Source organism: Callospermophilus lateralis, unplaced genomic scaffold (genome assembly GCF_048772815.1).
Source record: "Callospermophilus lateralis isolate mCalLat2 unplaced genomic scaffold, mCalLat2.hap1 Scaffold_63, whole genome shotgun sequence".
In the NCBI taxonomy this organism is placed as follows: domain Eukaryota; kingdom Metazoa; phylum Chordata; class Mammalia; order Rodentia; family Sciuridae; genus Callospermophilus; species Callospermophilus lateralis.
Genome location: NW_027514713.1, coordinates 357,394 through 378,136, shown reverse-complemented (window position 1 = coordinate 378,136; position 20,743 = coordinate 357,394). Strand labels below are relative to the sequence as shown.

At 35.0% G+C, this 20,743-nt stretch overlaps 1 pseudogene; it reads left to right on the top strand.

Moving 5' to 3' along the window:
* Positions 1–6,082: 6,082 nt before the first annotated feature.
* The window catches only part of LOC143389529 (transmembrane protein 132B-like), a 61,973-nt pseudogene continuing 47,312 nt past the window's right edge, over positions 6,083–20,743 (top strand).

The following is a 20,743-nucleotide window of genomic DNA, read 5'->3' as shown; positions in this document are numbered from 1 at the left end:
AGAGGAAATTTGCCAACATTTATCAAAATTTTACTAAAAATAAGTATGAGTTAGCTTTATTTAGAAGTAAACTGAAATAAAATGACAACACTGCACAGTATCTTTCAGGCTTAGCCTTGAAAAATTAAAAAAAAAAAAAAAACAACTCTTTCCAAAGAGCAGAATACTTGGCAGCACACTTTATCCTTAATTTCACGTGGGAAAAGAAGATACCTCAGGTAAGAAGGTACATAAACTAAGAGGAATAAAGCAAGACTTGGTCAAAGGTCTAGAAGAAGCTTTATGACCAAGTTCTGTTTATTTTTGACAAAATATATTTGAAGCAAAAATACCAAATTCATGAATCTCTGCAAAATACTAGAAAGATACATTGACTAGTATTTAAAAACAAATCATGTAATTTTTATGATATTATGTAAATTTTTTAGACATAGATGTAGAAGCTAAATACACTAATATTCTCTCTCAAGGCACATTTATTTGAAGCATAGTTCCATAAACCTGCAAATACAATTAAATTTTACTTATTATACACAGATCAGTACCTCAAATGACCAAATACCTGAAAATAATTTCTTTCAAATATTCCTATTTCCTAGACAATGAGGTCAGCTAATATATCTTCTATGTTTTCAGTGACACAGAATTTTTGAATTTTAAATAAACTCCTGCAGGCTCAAAATTCACCATATAACTATGGTACTAATACAATTAGTGATGAATGTTACAAGAAAAGTTCTTAGTAATTTTAAGACAGTTGTTTGAAATGAAACATTAGATCAAAGCATAATCCTTCAAACAAACTATAATAATGCATGCACAGCAATAAATTTGGAATAAAGAACATACAGATATTTATTAGCTACAGGACTTTGAAACCACATGCTTTGGACCTAAAAGAAAATTATTCTGCTTTGTAATTACAGCACTTTTCATAGCTGTGTGAGGAGTTTTAGGTCCTTGTTTTTGTTTTGTGATCACACATGCTTAATTTATTCAGATGTATTAATGTAATATATGCTTATATGACTAATTTGCAGCTATTTGCCTCTTTCTAATTATAGAATATTTTTTAGAAATTCTTGGTAATCACACAGTTTCTAAATTTAAGAGCAATTACCATGCAAGCTAGAAAATGCACAGTGGCTTAACGAACTCCTCATCCCAGAGTCTAGCCTTAGAGTTTTCACACAGTTGACGGTCAATGAATTTTTATGGTTCATAAAGTTAAAATATGTTGAATCTTATCTTGACATTCAAGATGGTCAACATGAAAGCACAATGTTTAAGACTGTATGTTCCTTGAATATTATATGAAATACCCAAGGAGAGAAGATGAATGGCCAAATAAGAGTTTGGCATTCATAGATTTATATTTTAAGAAAATCTTCTAGGATGTATTCTTAATTGAAAACTGATGTTTTAAGCCTATGTTCTATACTGCATGTTTTCAGTTAAGTTTTGTCTGTGGTAAAACATCAAAGTAGTCATATGAAAAGCAGGCACTTTGCCTATTACATACCATTTAACCACAACTCACTGTTTGGGACTATACATACTAATTGAATGGACCAGTGCATAACAATGTCACATTTCAGGGAAAATGCCTTGTATGGTGTAATAATTCTTAATACTCCTGTCTTATCCAGGACAGTAATATGGTGGGTAATATCTCCTACTAAGAATATAATGTTGTCCATAAGATTAATTTTCTAGCATATTTTAAATGTAGTCTCCAAGGCCTATTTTTATTTAATATACACAATTCTTACATTAAAAATGGAGAGCTAAGTTAGGGGAGTTATGTAGTCCCAAGACTCAACTCACACAAATGTTGAATTTATAAAGGGTCTCCTTGTTCCCTGGAGAGAGTTCATGTCCTTCTCATTCCTTCCTTCTTTCATTCCTTCCCTTCTTCCTTCCTTCCTTCCTTCCTTCCTTCCTTCCTTCCTTCCTTCCTTCCTTTCTTCTTTTCCTCTCTTCTTTCTTCCTTCCCTCCTTCCTTTCTTTCTTATAGCTCTGCCTCACACAAACACACAGTGTCTCTGTCTCCCTCCTCCCTGCCAAAACTCCCCTGCCTTCCTTGTCTTCCTTTCTTAGAGTCTCCTGCACTGAATGAGGAAGACAAGTCCCATCTTGGGAAGGTTACTCTGCATCTCCATCTCTGCTCTCTGAATGATGCCACTTCCTGTGATTGTTGGTTTTCACATTCCAGACTGATGTTGATTTTAGGGATTTAGAAACAAAAGACCAGAATTGAACCCCCCCCTCACAAATAACTACCTAAATCATGAATTGCTGTTAAAATTTTTCTGACATTTTTATGTGCTTAACATATTATGAGAGAGACAATAAAATTTTGTAATTAGTACAATATATATGTATGTTTGGTACTATTCAGAGAGCTGTAACCTTGGTTGAACATACAAACATAGACACACACCTGCAGGTTTTGCTGGGTGGTTTTTAACTAATATAAGGTCTAATATTTTGGCAAGACTAGCTCTGCACAAAACCCCATCTAGAAATGCCAGAGAAGGGCTTGTTTTGCTTCAGAGCCTGTTATTTCTTGGAGCAACATCATAGAGTGGAGAAAAGAATGGTGTGTGATTAGCACAGTGCTGACTTTGTAAGATGTCACCCTTAGCAGCAAACAGGGCCAAGGACATGTGTTTGTCATGTGGTCATAGCTCCCCAGAACCCCAAAGAGAGCGATCTTGGTGGCCCCTTCTCTCCTGCCCTGGCTGGAGCCAGGACACTGACCTTCAGTTCTGAATGTTGGCACCCCTGCTGTCTCTTTTTTCTGCACCACTGGGTCCCTTTGAGGAGCAGCATCTTTCTGTGGAATGGTGCTCTTTTCTTCTCAGTGTAAAACTCTAATCCTTTTTCCTATTTCTCTCACTTCCTAAGCTCAATTTCTTAGAATGTGGGATTCAGAAAAATACACCTATATAATTTTCCCAAGAAATGATGTAAGGAAATCGCCAGGTGGAAGCTAGTATCATAATAAATAGCTATTTCTTTGGCCTATTCAGGAATTATCTTTTCTACTTTCAGAAGACAAGCCACAGATTTTGCTTGTGGAACATTCCCTGTACTGCTCTGCCAGGGTTAACCATGGTGCCTGCTTCTCCATGTCTTTTTCCTGTCATACTCCTGGCTGCATCCTGATTCAGGGGTGTATCCACAGTGCCACAGCTGACCAGTCAGAGACACTGAACTCTCACTAACTGAGGGCACAGAACCCCAGCTTAGGTGCAGAGTTGACTCTCTTCATCAGTACCATTAAGGTTCCACAGCCTTCCTTTCTTTGCCTCCAGTCTTTCCACAACCCAATCTTGTAACATTCCAGTAAGTTATTAGTTTTGCTTGTTTTTTTAAAATTTATGTTTCCTTGGAACCAAGCAAAATCTGGTCTAATAACCATATATACGTATGTATGCAGGCATACATGTGCATGTGCATGTATGTATATGCATGTGTGTATATAGACCTATATAATAAATACATATCCATTTATATACTGTATATTTATGGTAATTTTATCATTTTATTTACACATTTATACAAAAATATATCTTTATATATTTAATATTTATTTTCTATATTTATATGCATAAAGTGCATCTTTTCATCAGTGGCCCCCATCATGCTGCTTCAGATGTTGATGCAGATGTCTCTTGCTTTGGGGCTTGCACCTTCTTCCTCCCTATCTATTTGCATGTGTCCTGGAACTGACTTATCTTACCAACAAAATCATTACATTAGATGCCCTGTGTTTTAGTATGGGACTTCACAGGGACTCAAAACTACCAGCAAACCATAGAGCTTAAGCATAAATTAAGTTTCAGGACAAGAGACAGTGAATTTTCCTGAATCCTTAGGGCCTTATCATGCAGATTTTGTGTATGTGTATGTGCGTGGTGGTGCACACATGAGTTAGAGTTCTCCAAAGAATCAGAATTGATGTGAGGATGGGCGAGAAAGAGGGAGGATAAAGTAGGTGAAGGACTAGGGGAGGTGAGAAAGAAAGAGATAGCACAAAGCACTTGTTCATAGAAATATGCAATCTCAGAAGAGCCAAAGTCAAGCTTGAGGCTGGATGACAGGTGGTGTGGATCAGAGGCCTGAAAGCTGCAGATACAGCAGTGAAGACCCCAGTGACGGCTTGTCCCATGGTCTCAGTGGGCTGTGTGAAGCAAATCTAACTGGTAATCATTGACCCCTCAAAGTAGGAAATTGTCATCACCAAAAGGAGGAAAAAGCTAATGTTCACTGGAGATCAGTGACTGTTCACTGCTTTCTGGGCCATTAAGATAGGGCTGGGAGACTCCACGGTATTTCTCTTTGGGGACCACATGTGCACACCCCAGCACCACCTGAGCTATGTCAGAGATGCCTGAAAACCAGGATATGCCCCAGAAACCTTTTTAAACCGACACCAACAGTGAAATCGATGGGAAATCATCTCCCTCTCAGCTGTGGTTTAGACACCAAACTCTGGCTTTTAGCATCTTTTTAAGATTCTTCCTTTTATTTATCCACCTGATCAATGAGACTTCTTGTTTTGTTATTGTAGAAATTATATGCGTTCTGAAGTGTACACAGTAGAAGAAATCCTTCCTCATCCAATTTTCATTTTAAAGCACTAAACCTTGAAAAAAGAACTAAACTTCATGTCAACAAATTACATAGATATTGAAAATGTTCCAATTTCTAAGCATGGAAGATATGTTGTCAAATGGACAAAACATTCATGCCTTTATGGAGTTTTACATTTGAGAGACATAAGAGTTAACTAGAAGGAAACCAAATAATTTACCATACAATTCTGGTAAATAATTAAGGCATTTCATTGATTTTTAAGATGCACGTCTGAGATGAATGGAATCTTAAAATTGGCATGTTGTAACCACATAGAAATTTTTCTTCTGTGTGGTACATAGAATAAGAATGTTCTAAGTGTCTTATAGGTGATAGCATCTCATTGGTAATAAAATAGGAAACATATAAAAATGTCAGCACATTGGTTAATTTTTAACACCAAAAACTTTTCAAAGTTTAGTTGCAAAAAGAAGATACACATTTCTATATCTCTTTTTTTGGGGGGAGGGGGTTGTGTACCAGGGATTGAAATCATGTGCATTCAGCCACAGAGCCACATACCCAGCCTTATTTTATATTTTATGTAGAGACAAGGTCTCACTGAGTATCTTAGCACCTCACCATCACTGAGGCTGACTTTGAATTTGAGATCCTCTTATCTCAGCCTACAGAGCTGCCGAGATTACAGGCATGTGCCACCAAGTTCTAATTCTAAATCCTTCTGTCTAAACTAGAATTCTTTTTTTTTCAAAGTCAACAATCTTTTATTGGGCTTCCCAGAGGCCCGTGGGTGGATAGGAGTGCGAGAGCAATTGTGGAGAGTCCAGAGGCAGCAAGAAGGAGCGGGCCGGCTGCCTTTGCGAGCCTGCTAACTGGGGCCCAGCCCATTGGCATCCAGGTGGGGCCAGAAACATGGTGATGGCCTTTGCCAAAGGGGAGAGCCAATCAGGTAATCACCCAGGCTGTTTCAAAAATCTCCCCATGGCTCATGAGGGAAGGGAGGCCAGGCCCCCCAGGATGGTCCCCCTCAACCTTGGACACTCTGGGGCAGGGGCTCACACTTGTGGTGCTTGGGCACCTTGGGGCCGCTGGACTTGGCTGCATTCTTCACCTTCTTACTCCCCACCACCACCACCTACTGCCCTTGTCCTTGGAAGCGCAGCCTTGGGGGCAGGCACTCATCAGCCATGGCACCTTTGGTGAGTCAGGAGTCCATGCTGCACTGCGCCGCCAGCTTCTTGGGCTTGTGCCAACTTCTTGGACTTGTGCGTGTCAGGCGCAGGGGTGGGGCGCGACGCTCACAGGCCTCCAGCTTCTCGCAGTTGAACTTGAAGGAGCTATTGGCACCTGTGCCCTTGACCTGCAGCAGTGTGTAGTTCTGCACCAGCATGAGCTCCCAGTACTTGAGTTAGGTGCGCTCCATTTCTGCTGGTCAAACCCGCCACCTTCCTGGCCTCCACGTAGATGTGCACCAGCCATGAGCCACCATGCGCCTAGCCTGCTGATGGTCTCCACCACCAGCCCGCCGGACTTGCCCGGCTGCTCTTGCACTTCAAGGCCACCGGAGGCCTTGTCGCTGCCCCCGTCTGCCGCTGCCACCACCTTCACTCACGGCCCTCTTTGCCTGCTCAGCGCCTATGGGCAGCAGGGCCTCCTCCAGCTCCACCAATATGGTGATCAGCGAGTTGGTGATGCAGAAGTGGGGGTAGGGGGGTCAGGAATGCGCTCCAGGAAGGGAAAGGCAAGTGGCCGCTGGGTGGCTCCTGGCACAGTGCAGCTCCAGGCGGGAGCGTCTGCAGCCAGGCCTGGGGCCAGGCGGCAGGGCTGGGGCTGGACAGCAAAGCACCATCGAGGCCTGGGTGGGGGTCCCAGGCAGCTCAGGGACTCAGGGAGGGCGGGGGAAGCTCGAGTCTGCACGCCTCTGCTGCAGGGGCTGCTCCAAGGGCACCCGCCATCTGTCATTCATACTACAGTTTCGCTAAAGCAGAATCTTTACTCAGAAGATTCATATAGACATCTTTCTCCTCATGTAAAACAAATAGAAGACCAGTGTTCATAAACATGAGAACAATTATTTTTTAAAAGGCCAAGGCAGATGGTCAGATTAAGGTGAATAGAGAAAAATAAATGTGCTTAGATTAAATGGGAAGTAGTCAGGGTGGGATGAATCCATATTCTCTGGCAGGTGTGGTCCCATTTGCGGCCCTCTTGATAAAAGTTTCAAGATATACTGTGTGCTGTTAGTAATGGGAAGTAGCTCAGTGACCTTGGACAAGTATATTAAGGTCAGTGACACTCTACCTGTCTATAACATTCTCCATCATAGCATTGTTGTGAGGATGAGCAGAGCTGCTGCATATAAACTGGTAATCACAGTGCCAAGCACATTGCAAATTACAAGTAGATCTTACTGCATGAAACAGTGTTTTTCTTCAAAATAAAATGCATTAGGAGGGCAATAATTGACAGTGAAGGGATCACAAGAAACTACAAATTGGCTCTTAGCTTCAAGGGAACTCAAGCTGTAGCAGGTGTTATTTCAAAATTGTAATTAAAATCAGTATCAGAGGTGAGATGTAAAGTTTCATAATTTTAATTATAAGCAGTTAAATGACTGTGCTTTCTTTTCACCAATTTACCTAAAGCAAACCATTTTCATTTGTAAAACTCCAAAAATCAATAAATAGAAGATGCAAAAGCTGAATATTATGGTTGGTTTCATCTTTTGTTTAGTGGATATTGCTTCTCAGTGAAGATGAGAATACTTGAATATTGTGCTTGGAGAGCTCATGGTTTGAGTTCCATGGTTACTGAACACTCAGGATTAGTAAGTAGTGTTTAATGTAGATATAAATTTGGGTATGATGTGTTTGGAACACCTGCAGAGGAATCATGTCAACCAAAATTCACTAAAAGCTTATGGTTTAGCAAAATTGTACCTTTGAAAACACAAAACATGGCAGACAACCTAAAAAAAAAAATTAGAAGAGTAACTTTCTGAGCGAATCTGAAGCACATACCATCCACAGTTATCACTGACAAGTGATTTTTATAGATTTTTGTGTATCTGGCATGAGTTTTCTGTTTTTTTTTTTAAATTATTTATTAGTTCTAATCAGTTATATATGAGAATAGAAAATGCTTCGATTCATTGTACACAAATGGAGTAGGTTTTGGGTTCTTTTACAGAAACAACTTTAAAGGGTAGTATCATTGTAAGGGATAGTGGAAGGTTTTCAAATGGATGTCCTTGCTAAGCTGTAAAGTGTCTTGAACATGGTGGTGGTGCTATGGATGGTTTTATTTGTGATGAATAATTAAGCTTGTATCATCTATAAAATATAATAATTTCCATTCTTGGTCCAGTTAGCTGAGCTCAGTAATGAAGAATATGCTGTTACAGAGTATTCTTTTTAGAGAATTTACTTAAAACTTCCTATTGTTATGGGTATTTAAAAAAAATCATTTGGGGGTCTGTCTTCACATCCTTTTATATTTCTAAGCCAGAAAGACCTCTTAGAGCTGGCAGACTCCATATTTGCTGTGCGTGGAAATAATTTTTAATGTTTTTTCTGAGTTCACTTAAGATATGAGAGATACTTGTCATTTTGGAATTCTAAGCTGTTAGGATACAGTTCTTCAGTCATGTTATCAATGAAATTTATTATTTTAACCTTTATTTAGAAGAGTCACTGTTCAAGGCTATCTGTGGCCTGTTTCCATGGCTATTCTTTCATCTTGTGATTTAACTGTTGCTATACCTTACAAATTATTCCAAAAGAAGACATGAAATAACTTTGTAATGTGGAACTGTCTATTCTGCATGAAATCAAGCCCTTTCAACAGTGCCATACAGAGAGCACATGTGCAGCAAATATTTATTTGAATTAGTGAATTGCTTTAGGGCAGCTTGCAAAAATGATGTTTTCAGTATTCAGTGACTGAGCCTTCAGTACTGGTAGTTTAGCTAAACATTCAGACTTCATTTGAAGCCAGTAAACAGACAACTGTGCAATCCAGGGATACCAATTTGTTCACTTTTCTATCCAATAGTAATTTTCTTTTACAATCATGTTTATATAGAGTAAAGGTCAAAGGAAAGATGTTTTTTAAGAAGTTACATGAGTAAGTTTACTATAGTGAAAGATTGTTGGTATGCTGAATGGAAAAGGGGAAATTTAAAATAGATATTATAAAATTCAGGTAGCTTTTTTAAAGACAGTTTTATTGAGGTCTAATTGACACCCAATAAACTTCATGTTTAAAGAGTATGATTTCATCAGTTCTGAAACAAGTGCACACCCAAGAAATTATCATCACAATAAGGAGAATGAACAGATCCATCACCACCCCAAATTTTTTTGTACTTCTATCCTTATGGTTCTCTGTCCCTTTCTCCAGGCAACCACCCACCTACCTCTCTGCTGTCACTGTAGGTTAATTTGCTTATTCTAGGGTTTTATGTAAATGGAATTATATCACATGGAACTTTTTTTGGCTTCTTTCTCTCAGTGTAATTATTTTGATATATATCTCTGTTTCTGATTATATTAGTAGTTTCTTCCTTTAAGTGCTCAAAGTATTCCATTGTATGGATGTGTCTTTTCACCAATTACAGCCGTTTGGGTGTTTCCAGTGTTTGGCATTTAGAACTAAACAAATTTGTTTCTTCAAAAATGTACTTTGGAAAATGATGACAATCATATTCCACCATTATTTCTCATCCCCTGCCACCTCTCTTCCACTCCCACCCCACTGTTTTATGTAGAGTTCATATATTCCTCACATGACTCCCTCCACTATCATCAGCCTCTTTATATCAGAAAAAAAAACATATGGCATTTTTTTTTTGGGGGGGGGGATATTAGCTAACTTCACTTAGCATTATCTCCTCCAACTCCATTTTTTAAAATCCACTAATCTAGTGATGGGCATCTAGGTTACTTCTTCAATTTAGCTATTGTGAATTTTGCTGCTATAAACATTGATGTGGCTGTGTCCCTGTAGTATTCTGTTTTTAAGTCCTTTGGGAATAGACTGAGGAGAGGGATAGCTTGGTCAAATTGTGGTTCCATTCCCTATTTTCAATGGAATCTCTGTACTGCTTTCCATATTGGCTGTACCAATCTGCAATTTCACCACAAGTGTATGAGTGTATCTTTTTCCTCAAATTCTTGCAATCAATTAGGGTATTTTGTATTCATAATAGCTGCCATACTGACTGGAGTGAGTTGAAATCTTAGTGTAGTTTTGATTTGCATTTCTCTAATTGCTAGCATTGATGAACATTTTTTCACATAGTTGTTGATTGATTGTATCTTTTGAGAAGTGTCTGTTCATATCCTTGGCTCATTTATTGATTGGGTTATTTTTTTTAGCTTTTTCAGTTTTTTTATATACCCAAGAGATTGTGTTCTATCTGATGTGTGAGGGGTAAAACTTTGCTCCCCAGATGTAAGCTCTCTATTCACCTCACAGATTGTTTCTTTTGCTAAAAAAAATTGGTTTGAATCCACCCCATATATTAATTTTTTATTACGATTCTTGTGGTGTAGGATTCTTATTAAGAAATTTAGGGCCTAATCTGACATGATGGAGATTACAAGCTACTATTTTTCTATTAGATACAGGGTCTCTGGTTTTATTCCTAAGTCCATGATCCATTTTGAGTTGAGTTTTGATCATGGTGAGATATGGGGATTTAATTTTATTTTATATATGAATTTTCAACTTTCCCAGCACCATTTATTGTAGAGACTGTCTTTTCTCCAATGCATGTTTTGGCACCTTTGTCTAATATAATTGTAATTTTGTGGGTTAGTCTCTATGTCCTCTATTCTGTACCCTTTTTCTACCTGTCATTTTTGGTGCCAATATCATTCTGTTTTTATTTCTATTGCTCTGCAGTATAGTTTAATATCAGGTATAGTGATGCCATCTTTTGCACTCTCCTGTTAAGGATTGCTTTAGCTCTTCTGGATCTCTTATTTTTCCAAATGAATTTCATGACTGCTCTTTCTATTTCAATGAGTAATGTAATTGGTATTTTGATCAGAATTTCATTAAATCTTTACAGTGCTTTTGGTAGTATTTTCATTTTGATAATATTTATTCTGATTATCCAAGAGCAACGTAGATCTTTCTATCTTATAAGGTCTTCTTTAATTTCTTTCTTTAGGATTCTGTAGTTTTCATTGTATAGATTTTTCACCTCTCTCATTAAGTTGATTCCCAAGCATCTTATTTATTTATTTATTTTTAGGCTATTGTAAATTGAGTAGTTGTTTTTTGTTTCCTTTTCTCAATATATGTTACAGATATATAGAAATGCCTTTGGATTATGGGTGTTAATTTTATATCCTGCTACTTAGCTGAATTCATTAACTAGTTCTAAAAGTTTGCTGGTGGATTTTTTTGGGTCTTCTAGGTACAGAGTTAAATTATCATCAAATAGTGTCAATGTGAGTTCTTCTTTTCTTATGTGCCTCCCTTTAATTTCTCTTGTTTGTCTAATTGCTCTGGCCAGTGTTTCAAGAACTATGTTGAATATAAGAAACAAGAGGGCATCCCTGTCTTGTTCTAGTTCTTAGAGGGAATGCCTTTAATTTAACTTACTTAGAATGATTCTGACTGGGGGCTAAGAATAGCTAGTCTTTAAGATGTTGAGATATGTTTCTGTTATTCCTAATTTTTCTAGTGTTTTGAAGATGAAGAGGTGCTTGCATTTTTGTCAATAGTTTTTTCTGCATCTATTTAGGTGATAATATGATTCTTATCTTTAAGTCAATAATGTGATGAATTACATCTATTGCTTTCTCTATGTTGAACCCTTTTTTCATTCCTGAGATGAATACCACTTGATTATAGTGCACAATCTTTTCAATATTTTTGTTTGTTTGTTTTTTGATTTGCAATATTTTATCGAGAATTTTTGCATCTGCATTCCTTGGACATATAGGTTGAAGTTTTCTTTTTTTTTTTTTTTTTGATATCGCTTTGCCTGGTTTTAGAATAAGGGTGATATTGGCTTCATACAATGTGTTTGGAAGTGTAATCTCTTTTTCTATTTTATAAAATAGTTTGAGAAGTATTGGGGTTAGTGCTTCTTTAAAGGCCTACTAGAAATCAGTTGGGTATCCATCCAGTCCTGGGCTTTCTTGGTTAGTAGGCTTCTAATGGTTTCTTTTATTTTATTTTTTGAAACCAATTTGTTTAAATTGTGTGTGTCATCCTGATTCCAATTGGGCAAATCATATGACTGTAGAAATTTGTTGATGCCTTTGATAATTTCTATTTTATTGGAGTACAAGTTTTCAAATAATTTCTAATTATCTTCTGAGTTTTTATTGCGTCTGTTGAGATATTTCTTTTTTAAATCATGTATGTTAGTGTGTTAGAGTTTTTTCTCTTCTTCTCCTTATTAGTATGGCTAAGAGTCTGTCAATATTATTTATTTTTTAAAATAACCATCTTTTTGTTCTGTCAAGTTTTCAATCATTACTTTTGTTCAATTCCATTAATTTCAGCTTTAATATTATTTCCTATCTTCTGTTGCTTTGGGTATAGATTTTTTCTTCTTTTTTTTTGAGATATAGAGTTAAGTCATTCTTTGGCTTTATCTTTTTTAAGGAATGAACTATATGCAATGAACTTTCTTCTTAGAACTGCCTTCATAGTGTCCCAGATATTTCAATATGTTGCATCTATGTTCTCATTCATCTCTAATTTTTTTGTATTCTTCTTCTAATGTCTTCTGCAACTTATTGTTCAGGAAGCAGCATATTATTTATTCTCCAGGTGTTGGATTAACTTTCATTTGTTATTTGATGATTGATTTTTAATTTCATTCCATTATGATACGATAGAATGCAGGGTAGTATCTTTACTTTTTTATATTTATAAGAGTTGATTTGTCATATATTGTCTATTTTAGAGAAGGACCCATGTGCTGCAGAGAAAAAGAGTACTCACTTTTTGAAGAATAAAATATTCTCTATATGTCAATTAAGTCTATGTTATTGATTGCATTATTGAGTTCTATAGTTTCTTATTTCAACTTTTGTTTGGAACATCTATCCATTGATAAAAGAGGTATGTTAAAATCACCAAAAAATATGTGTTATGGTCTATTTGGCTCATAAACTTGAGAAGAGTTGGTTTGATGAACATAGATTTTCCATTGTTTGGGGCATATATATTTATAATTGTAAAGTCTTGTTAAAGTATGGTTTCCTTGAGCAATATGTAGTGTCCTTATTTATATTTTTTATTAACTTTAGCTTGAATTCTACTTCATATGTTATGAAGATAGAAACCCCTATTGCTTCTGCAGTCCATGTGACAAGTATTATTTTTCACAACCCTTCACCTTCAGTCTGTGGATGTCTTTTCTCTTAGAGGCACTGTATTTTGGAGTCTTTTAAAATTCAATCTGCTAGTCTATGTCTTTTGTTTGGTAAGTTTTGGCATTAATATTCAAGGTTATTATTGAGACATGATTTGTATTTGCAGCCATGTTTGTTTATTTTTGGTATTTAACATGACTTGTTTTTTCCCTCTGATTAGGTTTTTCTTTAGTGTGATACCTTACTCTGCTGATTTTTATTCATGTTTTTAATTTCCTTTTCATGGAATACTTTTCTTAGGGTGTTCTATAATTCAGACTTTGTAAATTCTTTTAAATTTTCTTTATCATGGAAGGTTTTTATATCATCATCAAATCTAAAGCTTAATTTTTCTTGACATATGATTCTTGGATGGCATCAATTTTCTTTCAGAGCTTGGTATTTGTTATTTTATGATCTCCTGGCTTTGAGTGTTTGGGTTGAAAATTTGCTGAGATATAAATTAGTCTCCCCCTATATGTAATCAGACTCCTCTCTCTTGCAGCTTTTAAGATTCTATTCTTATTCTGTACGCTACACATTTTCATTATAATGTGTCCTGTTTTAGATATGTTTTAATTTTGTACATTTGGTGTTCAGTAAGTGTCCTTTATTTGGCTTTCCAATTGATTCTTAATGTTGAAGGCTGGGCTCCAGTGGGTGTCTTCTTATGGTTGGATGGACTAGGGCCTACTGTGAGATTGAGTCTTTCATAGGCTGGTGTGGGCTCTGTAAATACTTTTAAATTGTGTATTTTCATATGTTTTATATATCTTATTAAAACTGACAGACTTCCTCCTTTGTTGGCTAACAGTAAGAAAAATGAATAAATTCTAATTAATACTTCTTCATACTTTTATTTTTAAATGTGTGGAGTAAGAAAATGTCATCTCCCTGAATGTTTAACATCAATAGTCTCTTTCATTTGCTTACTCATATGGCGCCCACTGTTATGACCACAAAAAATACCTGGTAGTCACAAGAGAGCCATAAAACTTTCATTCCAAAATGTCATGGGTAGTGAAGGTAAACAATTCCAATTAGAGTTCACAGAGGAGAGGTAAGAAAAGAAACTTTGCAATCCTGAGTCCCCAATGGTACACTAAAGAGAGCTGTCTTCATTCAAGCCTTAACAACAATGGCTAAGGCTAGAAATATTTTGTTGTTGTTGTTGTTGTTATTGTTTGAAAATTAATCCACTCATGATATGAAAAGAGTGGAGGTGTGATACATATGTGGTTAACAAATCAGAACTTGCACTGCATCAAGATATGACATAGCCTAGGGTTCATGCAGAAATATTACTAGTTAAAATATACATTCAGTGTTATATAGTTAAAATCACTGACACTTATGAAAATACTTATGAAGGCAAAAACTAGGCACTGATGTTTTCTGGGGTCTTTTGAAGCTCATGTGTAACACTAAACACAAATATTTGCGATGAATATAAAATGTGACAGTATAACATTATTCACATTTCTTAAAGTTTATACAAATTTTACACTCTTAAAATAGGGGAACATAAATATTACCCTACAAATTGATAAGTTGATTAAAACCGATACACAGAAAAACAGAAACAAACAGAATAAGTAATGATTCTGGAAAAAATAGAGAATTCCTCAGAATAGCACACAAAATCTTCTAATTTGACAAAAGTTATCACTTTGATATAATGTTTTTCACCTCTATTTCTGATCAAGCTCTACATCTTTGCTCACTGTCATTTTGTTCTTCTCAAGAGATTTACTTCCCCTCTGCCTACAAAAGCCTATCTTGAGTTAAGACCTGACCTCTTTCATTATCTCTACTAAATTTTTCTAATGTACTTAATATTCAATCTATTGCGGTGTTTGCAGAACATAGATGTCTCACAAAATTTCTTCCTACAATGAACTTACAAGGAACTTAAGTATTTAATAAAACATTCTGGCAATTTTTTTACTCATTTGATTTTTATTTTTATTTTTATTTTTTGGTAATCCTAGGAATTAAGACCATAAGAGTAGGAACTGTATATTTAAATAAAACTATTTAGCTTAAATTAACACTTATTTACTTAAAATGAGTTGAATATTCATAACATGTGGGTTAGTGGTCAAATTATTTCTCTTGGCTTAAATATCTTGGGTTGAGTCACAGAATCATCTGGCCTCAAAGAAGATTGTGTCTCTACCAGAAATGGCACACAGTAAAAGGAGCAATTCAATTCTACAAACATAACAGTTTCAGAACCATAATCATCACAGACACACTAAGAACTAAGAAATAAAAAGAGGCAAGATTAAAAATCAACCAACCTAGACAATGTTGTTTAGAAAAAATATGCCACTTGATTCTTTAGTTTTATTTTTGTGTACTCTGTACAACCTAATAACAAGTGTCATTATTTTTCAGATTCTCACTTTTGTTGTCCCAAAACCATTTAAGCTAAAGTGCTTTCTTAAGTGACATCTAGAATCACCCTGTAAAATCTACTTTACAAATATGATTTGAGTTTTATTCATAAAAGCAAACACGATTTTACATCATTGTATAGAGAATAAAAATTCTTATCCTTATTTCTTCAAATAGCTGTAGGGCTTCCTTCTCTGGGATAATTTATGTTAGCTTTGGGATAATTTATGTTACTTCAGAAGATGCTAATGTACCATCAGGGTCTGAAAACAGTCTTCAGGTTGAACAGATGAGTTTTTCCTCCAGAATTTTTATGCTGGCAAATTATTTCAGCTACACAGAAAGGGGAAAAAAGCACACACATTTGCATTTTCTCTCACAAAATGTAAATAATTTCCAATGGTAAAATAAATAGAGCCAATAACATTCTCAATGTGATTTCAATAGGAATTCAGAAACAGAATCTTTAAAATCAATTTAAAAAAAAAACGTGAAAAAATAAATTCAGGAACTATCCTCCTAAAAGAACATAAAAATTTGAACAACGTCAAAAGACTTTCCTTCTTATCTTTAAACAATTTAATTATTGCTTTCAGGTTGTAGTAAAATTTAGCCTTTGCTTTATACAGAAAAAAAACACCTAAGTACGTTTTTGAAGGGAAGTTGTCTAATTTAGTGAAGACACCCAATTGTACATAGTTTCCTCCTTTCAGTCCACATCCTGGCAAGTTCTTAAATGGCATTAATCTCTTAACAAGTGTGTGTGTATTTATGTGTGTTGGGGTGTGTATGACAGGACATAGTTAGGAATTGAATTAAATTCTACATATATCTTCATAGACTGTTAGCCTGATAACATATTCCTCCTTGTTCAGGCTGGTTTGTTTTGAACTTTTAGAAGATCTACAGAGCTGAGTGTGTTCAAACTATAAGAAGTAAAGCTAGATTTTTGTCAGAGTGGGGTTTACCTACAAGTAAATGAAATAGTTCACATATGTTTAAAAATGGCAGAACATCTAAAACATTTTAAAACCATGATCAATCGATCTGTGAATTGTTCTCATGGCTACTTACAGTGAGCTCTTGCTTTTACAACATATACAAGACCCAAACCTATACCACTGATTATGATGGGCTGTAGTTACAGATAATTCTTGAATTTGATTGACACTAAAAATTCACTTTCTTCTTTGCATACGTAGCTAATGGCCATCATGTTAAAGCATATATACAACACTTCTTATTTCAGAAAATTCTGTTGAACCGCTTGTTCAACAATCAAAAAAAAAAAATCTGACTTCTAATAATTAAAAAGGCACAGTGATTACTATTCCTTATAAGTGTGGAACTAAAAATTGAAAAAAAAAACCTCAACAATAGCCCTAAAGTGGATATCAGAGATCTAAAACAGAAAGATATATTCCACAGTTTAGAAAGCTGGAAGCGCAGTTTTAAAGTCAAAGAATAGATTACCAGAGTCTCAGTAATGCTCAGATCATAAGACTCATAAATCACAAAGCCAGAGGACAGCTGAATTAAAACTCCAGAAGCAAAAAGCCCAGCCCTAGATCAACTGGAGATCTAATCCACTCAGCCTCCTGCAACTCACCACAGCCTCAGCACACTATCAGTCTAAAAAAGGGGCATGGATTTTAGAAGTCAGAGGGAATATACCTTACTTCAGTCCCCGCTTGTATTTTATACAATATCTACTGCATGAATATTGCTAGACACAATAAGGAAGGAGCATGATGGTGTGACCCATGGTTAAAATCAGTAGAACCAGAGGGGCCCTACATATTGTAATTACTATACAGGCAGTTTAAAATAAGAAAATAAAAAGACATTATTTTAGAAGTAGATTTAAAAACATTCTTTAGAAATAAACACTACATGACAAGTTAAGATTTTATTACATTGTCTGCTCAGTAACCTGGACATAGCTGAGGAAAGAATTTGTGAACCTAAACTCATAATCAATAGAAAGTATTTAAAATAAAAAGAGGAAAAACATAGAGAAGAAGAAAAAAAACATAAGATCTGAGATACAATACAGAAGATCAAAAAAGAATTATAATTAGGGTCTAGAAGCAGAAAGTGAGAATGGGGTCAAACAAATATCTAAGAAAATACACAGAGAATATTGACTAAAATATGCAATAAAAAACCAAGAATTTAAGAAAAATGCAAAAAGAATACAAATGTTTAATTAAGTAAATCCAAGCATATAAACATTCCACAATTTGCTGAAAATTAAAATTAAAGGAAAAATCATAGAAGTGCATTAAATAAATAAAGACATTATATAGATGTAAAAAATGATCTAATGTAACATCTAATATTTCAACAGAAACAATGATAATGACAACAGCTATGAAAGATCAAGAAATGGAGAATAGATTCTTTACAATCTGAAGAAAAAGTACTGCCATGGGATTCTGTACCTCATAGAAACCTCTTTCATGTATACAAGCATAATAATAAACTTTTCAGACAGACCAAAGTGGAGAAACTCTATCTTCAGCACATCTAAACTATAGAAAGTGTTAAAGCAAAATTTTTAGGCTAAAAGGAAATAAGTTCTATGAAAATAAATTGAGGGCAATAGAGAATTAACTAGATGTTTGTGATAAAAGGTTAAATATACTGCATAGTACTTATTTGTTTAACAATAAATAATTACATAGGCAGTAATTATATGGGTACATAGAAAATATACCAAGTGGTAAACAGAATGTATTAAAATAGAAAAGTGGCATCTGAATAAATGATGTAAATATCCTCTACTTTGAAATTACCTAGAGACAAAAGTATCTCTACATAATGTATGTGAAGAATTTTCTGTACCTATTTATATTTGTAAAATCATTTTGATTTTTGTTAAAAATACTGGGAGATGAGAATGGAACTGATTTCTCTGAGTTACTAAGTTAGTGCTATCACTTCTGTGCAGTTAATATCAATTCCTGAGCAAAGAAACTATCCTGATTCTTCACACAAAGTGAAAATTGATTAATATTCCAAATTTATAATAAAGCTAAATCATATATATCATCACTAATGCAACAATGATATTATAATTTAAACATCAATAAGTATGACGGGTCAGTTCAAACATTTAAGCTACTATGTAAATGCATAACCAAATTGATCTATCAAAGATAAATTTTTGTAAAATTTTAGTTTTTTTTTTTTTTTTTTGCAGAGAGTACCAGAGATTAAACTCAGGGGAACTTGGTTACTGAGCCACATCCTCAGTCCTTTTTAAATTTTTATTGAGAGACAGGGTCTCACTGACTTGCACCTCACTTTTGCTGTGTCTGGCTTTGAATTTTTGATCCTCCTGCCTCCTTAGCCACTGGGATTATAGGTGTGAGCCACTGTGCGTGGAAAATTTAGTTTCTAATCACTAAAAACCCTACTTTAAAGATAAAAATTTCTCTAAGTCATGAAAATAACAATGGCTAATAAGTACTGAACATTTTCTGTGTTTCAGGTACCAGCTAAGTTTGAAATGCAGCAACAATGAATACATTTTGTTTAATCTTCAGAACAAACTCCATTTATAAATAAAGAACAAGCTCAAAAATTCTTCCTAAAATAAAAAAAAAATTAATGTAGTATTTACTTCCAAAATAGAACAAAGGCAAAAAAACAATCTGTTGTGTTTTATCAGTAAAACCACATTTATAAAAGTAAAATTTTAAAAATGTAAAAATAACAATAAAATAACATTAGAATATCTTTTCCATTTGCTTTAGTGTCTAAACCTTTGGGAGAGGTTGGATTTTACCAAAGCGGAAAAGATAAATTGAATATCACTAGTGTATAGCTGACCAAAGGCAAGACAGTAAAAATTAGCATATTCTTTTTCCAGTTTATAAATTAACAAAGGCCCATATAGAAAAATAAGATATGAGTTCAAAGTATGATATCAGCTCTCACATTCTTGATTTAATAATTTTATTGATTTTTCCTGATTAGAAGGGTCAAAGAAAAATAAGGCAAGAAACATAGGAGGAAAAGAAATACAACAGTTTTTCTCATACTAGAACTGTAAGCTGACCCTGTAAAATACATTGAGCTTACAGAAAAGTCACACCCAGTTAGCACCACAAAACACAAGAGCAAACTTTAAAAAAAGTTTCACACATAAAAAATATAATAGAAATAACTATGGTTCTGACTGAGAAATTTATCTTTTATTTGGCTGTTTTCTGGTATTTGGCAATTGGCTGGGATAACTTATGTTTGTTTCAAAATCTGTGTACTCTTTATTTTCATATAAAATCATTTTTATATAGAATTCTTTTCATAAAATGCAAACTCAACCCAGGCAAATAAAATACAAAAATTATTCACATTAAACACACAGACAACAGACAATTCCATTATAATTTTTTCTCTGAGGTCATATACCACAATTAAGCCATTTTTGTCTGAGTCTGGGGCATACTTAGCTTTATAAATTTTTTATGAGATAATCACTTATCTTCAGGGAAAACTAAATGAGCACCCTACTGAGTATGACCTCATACTAAGTAATCACACTGATAATCAGTAATGACAACTTAAATAAAATTAAGTTAAACAACAACAACAACAACAAATAGGCTTTATAAGATTATTTAGATTTTAATCTACAGCATATTGTACTAGCAAAAAATTCAGTGTTTCGAGTTTTCACTTTTACAACACTGTAACTACCAAAAGAACTGTATGAGGTTTTTCTGAAAAATAAATTACATTTATCAGTCATTTTACAATTTCACTAGTTTGAAAAATTATGTATGATCATAAGCATATTTTTTAAGAATCCAGGAGTGAGACTATTCATGAAATCCAGGAGAACTTATTCAGCAAAGAGAAGATCCTCCTAGCTATGTAATCAATTCTAACCAAATATGCCTAAAATAAATATTGCTTAAAATTATCAATCTTATATAATCTCATATATGTATCAACAAGCTGACAATTAAAATAGCCTAATTCATAAAGTTAGCTTACTAACCTGATGACTTCCTGATGAAAAACATGGCTACCGTGTGTGCCTTCTGAATCTTCCTGGCCCGGGGCTTGCTGTGGTAATAATCACCACACCACATAGGCTTTGCATGACACTTCCTAGCACAGAGTGTTATCAAGAAAGACGACTGCCCACTAGTGGCCTGAGGGCTGATTGTTCCAGTTGGTAGGCGGCTGGCAAGTCGGTCTCCAGCAGGAGAGAAAAGGAGGAACTCATGCAAGTGGAAGAGGAGAGCGGGGAATGTGTTGCACCCAAAATTAACAACAGTATGGGAATATGGGAAGACGGAGCACCTTCTAGTCCTTGATGCCAAAAGGCCCTGCTCCTT